The sequence below is a fragment of the Megascapheus bottae genome, chromosome 28 (genome assembly GCF_031878675.1).
Source record: "Megascapheus bottae isolate mThoBot1 chromosome 28, mThoBot2.hap1, whole genome shotgun sequence".
NCBI classification, from domain to species: Eukaryota; Metazoa; Chordata; class Mammalia; order Rodentia; family Geomyidae; genus Megascapheus; species Megascapheus bottae.
The window spans coordinates 16,300,135-16,305,504 of record NC_143536.1 but is presented as its reverse complement, the minus strand read 5'-3'; positions in this window follow the sequence as shown (position 1 = coordinate 16,305,504).

The following is a 5,370-nucleotide window of genomic DNA, read 5'->3' as shown; positions in this document are numbered from 1 at the left end:
GGTTCCAGCACTGACCTCTTTCACCTGGGTCTAGGATGTAGCACATACCAATGTGGCGTAGGCCAAGATTCTGAACTATGATTCTGTGTCTGACCTTAGGATAAAGGAGTGGCCAAGAAAGTGCCTATGCAGATGTCTCTTGGGAGACACCTGCTAAGAAGATGGCTAGATCAAGACTCCTGGCAGGGCAGGGCCTATGGACCCTTAGAGTCTGGAGTCTGAGCAGCAACCAGAGCCTCCTAGAGAGGACGGTATCTGGGATCTTAGGAATCTGGACATGGAGCTGGGGCTGGGAAGCTTGTAGGATGCAGAGAAGCAGAGGATTGGGCAGGGTGGACAGACTCTGGATGTCCCAACTTGCTGGGCAAAGCACCTCTGAGACTGGCAGCAAGCCTCAACCATCCTGGGTTGTCAGCAGGAATTCTGGCTAAAAATACCCCCAACTGTGAGGCTTGCCTTCTGTGGCAGCCTCCTTAGAACCCCTCTTCACACTACACACTGCCCGTGTGCCTAGCAGCCTGGCTTGGCAGGCTGACAACAGGGCACAGTGGACACGGGGGAACTCAGGTCCTGTGCTTAGTGCATGTCAGCTCCAGAGTCCAAGCCCATAACCAGCCCCAGAGACCTCTGCATCACTCCAAGGCCAGGTCTGCCCTCTACTTGTGACCAGAGCAGGATTCACTTGGTCAGGAGATAAAGGCCGTGCTGGCTCTACTCTGCAGAGCTCTTTCCCATGACTATTGGGGGTGCAGAGCTACTGAGTGAGGAAAAGAGCTTGTGAGGCTTGGTTTGCGTTGCCCTAGAAGAACATAGAGTACTAAAGTCTGAAGTTTTGAGTGATTACAAATCATGGAGCCAGTGCTTACTCGGAATCAAGGTCCAGCAGAGGTTTGCTGACCTCAAAGTGTTTGTCAACTGACTAACCGACTGAAGAAGAGGGAAGATAAAGGTGATGGAAGTAAGAAGGGGGTAGGTGTCTTCAATGGGCATTCTCTGAGGTAGGCGGTTCCTTCTTGTGACCTCAGCAGTCAGTACCCACTGAGGACAAGCTTTGGCCTCTCCAACTGGAAAATGGAACAGTCCCCATGTTCCATGAGTGGTGGTAGCCCAAGTAGGGGACTCTAGGACCCAGAGGGCCAGTCGTACATCTAGGCCAAGGATCAGGATGAGTTTTGTTGGCCCAGCAGAAGCCCGCTCTGCAAAGCCATTCTCACTTCTAAGCACACCTTCCACACCCCACCAGGAGTTCATGGGTCCCCTCAAAAAATGTCTCCCCTGGGTCACCTGTTGAGCTCCTGGTGTGAACAGAGGCTCTTGATTTAGCTGTCACTGCCAGCTGGGTGGTTCTGGAAGCATCTACATTTCCTGAAATGGGGGGGGGGGAGTGGGGAGGAGAGGGCAGGGGAGGGGCCTGAAGGGACAGTGATGCCTAGCACAGCCTACGTGTGCCTTCCAGAGTGCTGCCCTGCTTCAGTCTTTGGGTGCTTAGGGACTGGAAGCATTCCGTTGATCTCTAGCCCAATCCAGACTTGCTAGATGCTCAGAGGCCAGCAACACAGCAGGTGTCTCTCTAGGAGAGGACCCCTAGCCAACCTGCCTGTGACCGACCACTGGAGTGGCTCAATCTTATTCCAAAGTGTGGCAGTCAGGGGACTCTGGAAGCAGAAGCAGCAGACACAGCCTCAGAGTGCAGCCCACTTGGGCTCCATCCCCTGTTTTCTGCTCAGGTCCTTTTTGTAGAGATAGGCTACAGGGGCCACACAGGAGGACTGACACCTGTGCAAGGTACACTTCTCATGTGTGACTCCCAGGGGGGTGTGGCCTGGGAGGGGGCAGAGGCCACCCTAGGGGAGAAGGCCCTTGCTTAGTGAAAAGGTCATAGCATTTAGATGGGTAGACCCAGAGAGATACTTGGGGATGCTGCTAGAAGTTGGGCAGACAGCCCCTTCCCTGCACCAGCCCCAGTTGATGCTGTGTGTAGCTTTGATGAATAAGAGATGAAGATGCTGATTAATTATGGCTTAATATACACCAAAGTTGAGCAAAGGCACTCATTAGGGTGGGATTCCTTAGGGGGCGCAAAGCCGAGGATAGCTGAAGGTCAGGACCCCCTCCCACCCCCAAGGTGCGGGTAATGGTAAGAGGTTACCGGAGCGAGTAAAGTCTGCAAGTGGCCAGCCAGGGGCTTCTAGAATATTCCCCTGCCTAAACTCTCCTAGACCTCTATGTCCTGTCTGTAAAATGGGTGGTAGTGGAGATGTCTCCATTACAGGATCAGTGGGACCATACACTTAGCAGGCTTGGCAGAGAGTCTTCTCAGGTCTTGGGCACACAGCCACCCTCCAGGGTGAGAACAGATGGTGGCTGGCACTCCCCCCATCCCAACTTCCTGGCCACATCCCTAGCCACCTACTCAGGTAGGTCACATTGGCATGCTTGGGCAGCAGGCATGGCTTTGCTGATTGTCTTTCCGGCTTCCTTCCTGATTTCTCCCCGTGCTCTCCCACAGTGGTCCAGAGAGTGTGCAGCCAAAATCAAGTTCCATTGCTTCTGCATCCCTCCTGGAGGGCTTGCTTCTCAATGGGAATAGCCAAGGAAAACCCAAAACAACCAAAAAAAACTATGGCACTATGGCAGGTTTGTCTCCCCTGGAACCTTGAGCAAGGCAACCTCCCAGAAAGATCAAATCATGCTCCTCTCAGCCCACGCTGGCCACACGGAAAGGTTTTCTTAGGTCAAGCTAGATTCTGAGTGGACCTAGAAGTGTGAGTGAAAACCCTGTAATCCCTGTCGATGTCCCACTTGGTCCTCACAGGGGGGGAAAAAAAGTGGATAAAGAAAAGATCGGCTGGATATGCCCAGAGGCCTTAACTTCTGCCCTGGCCCTAAGCTCTATGGAGCTCAGAGGGCTGGACTGAGATCACACAGCCAGGCAGTCCTTTCATTCTTAACGTGCTGGCTTCTGGGCTGAATCCTGGGGCAGGGATGGGAGGTGAGGGAGCCCCTCATTACAGGGGAGCTGGGGGAAGGGGGTGGGCAAATTGGCCAGAGGCCATGCTCTATGGGAGTGGGGAGTGATAAGATAGATGCCAGTGTGGCCCCACAGGCCCAGCTCTGGCAGGGTAGGACACGCGTCCTCAACTCTGAGGGCAAAGCTGTCTTCGGGCTCCAGAGCATGCCCTCTCCTGACTCCCAGGGCCACGTGTCCAGAGAGCTTGGAGAACTCAGACTTGCACAGTCGAAATAGTCTGTCATTTCAGTAACCCCGCTGGGCTTCCCAGACGCAGATCGTGTAGATTTTGTCAAAGGGACAAGAGCATGGCCAGACTCCCCTGACTAGGTTTCTGGTGTGTTCCCCTAGGAATTGCCTCTTAGGGCTGGCTGAGCTGCTGTCAAGCCCTCCCCCCAGGCCCACACTAGCTGTCAGCTGCCCTCCCTTCCTTGTTTCTGAGAGTAGGGATGGTGCTACAGCTGCTGGGATTGGGGGAGGGGTCCTCCATTCCCCTTGTTGCCAGCCCCTGACCACCTGAGAAATCTGCTTCAATAAACCCTCCCACACCCTCAGCCCTGGAAGGGAATTGTGTCCTGCAGGAAGACTGCCTTTTCAGCTTTCCCTTTGCTCCCACCTCCATCACTCTTCAGTGTTGGCCCCACCCACCCACCTCAGCCCCACCCACCTCTGCCCACACCCAGGAGAGGGCTCTGGCACTGAGGCTCCACAGAAAAGGACTCTGGCCAAGGGGTTGAGTTGAATGAGAACTAGAAAACCTGCCTTCAGCCCATGGCAGGTGCAAATCCACAGCAGGTGGGCCGGTGGGGAGGGGGGCATGAAGGCCACAGGCCTTAGTCCAGAACGGCTGGGAACATCCCAGGCCTGGTGACTAGAAAGCGATCCTTTGCCAGAGTGTCCATACTTCTTGTGTCTACTACATGCCCCAGAATGCCTGCCCCAGCCCTGACAGTTAATGGGATGGGGTTTTGAACCTATGAACCTAGGTGGGTGGAGTCACCATCTTAGGCCATGGTAGGTAGGTAGTCTGGTCATATATTTAAAGCCACTATGCAGGCTCTGAGTTTGATGTTGGATTCCCTGTCTATAAAAGCTAACGATCCTCCATGCGGTAGGGAGAGAATTCACTAGATCACTGTAGCGGCTAGCCTGGTAGCACTAAGTGACCAGCACTCACTGGAGAGGTGGGTATGAATGCCTACTTGGCCCTTGAGGGGACCCTACACAGAAACTCTGGGTTATCTGGGATCTGCCTCATCTACGTGGCTGGGAGTTACATGCACTCCACAGTGACCTGGAAAACCAAGGCTAAGCTAAGGACAACAGGGACAAGGCAAGCTGGGATGCGGTGAGGGCTATAGAGCAGGAGCCGGGATAGGTCTGGGCAGTGCAGCATGCACATAAGAGGCGCAGCTCACCATAGGCCCCACCACTGGCCCCTAGCCCATGAGGCAGCCTACCGGTTGGTGGGCATGGGAGCGCTGATTTCTGCTTCTTTGTTTTCCAGTGAAAGGGGTGAGGTGCCTATCACCCCCAGGGGACTGGAGAGGATCTAGACCTAAGTGACCCATCTTCTTCAGCTTCTCTGTGTGCAGGCTCGAGCCTGGCAAACAGCTGATGATCACAAGACATCGTCAGGAGCTCATCCGTGTGCCCAGGAAGATCCGCGCACAGGCAAGACACCTGTGCATGGATCTGGAGTTGGATAGCACTAGTTTTCTGGCTCCACATCTGGGGCAGGCTTAGCGGAGGCTGGGTTTGGAGGAAGTCTTCAGACTTTTGAAGACCCCATTCCAAGGAGAGGAGAGATGCGTGACACCTGCAGGGTGAGGAGCAGGACCAGGATTGAGTCCCCTGCCTGGGATGGTACAAAGAGAGCTGCAAAGGCGGGCGGGGGGGGGGGTGCAGACACTCTTGGAAGCGCTATGCCTCAGTTTCTTATTAAATGGGGGTGGTGGTGGTGGTGGGGAGGGAGTCTTGCAGCAAAGGGTTTCTGGGAGCAGTGACCCAGAATTTAGTGGGAACAAGGCAGGGGTCGGGCTGCGCGGAGGCCTAGTGCACACCCTCATTCCTCCAGAATTGTGAACAAAGGTCTGGCGGATCGGGGCCAGGCCGGTCTGGGCCGCCACGCCCTCCAGCCCGCGCCCACGACAGGTTGCTGGCCGCCATGCCCGTGGCCGCCTGCAGGGGCCGCCGCCTCTTCAGGAATGCGCCGCCTTTGTCTGGGGCCGCGCGGTGCGGGAGCACCGGGTGACTGAGCGCCTCCTGCGGTCCGGTCCGGGCCGCCCCGCCAGGGCCCGCGCCGGGGTTCGCCCTCCACCCTCCGCCCGGCCCCCGGGCCGGCGCCCAGGTGAGCGCCC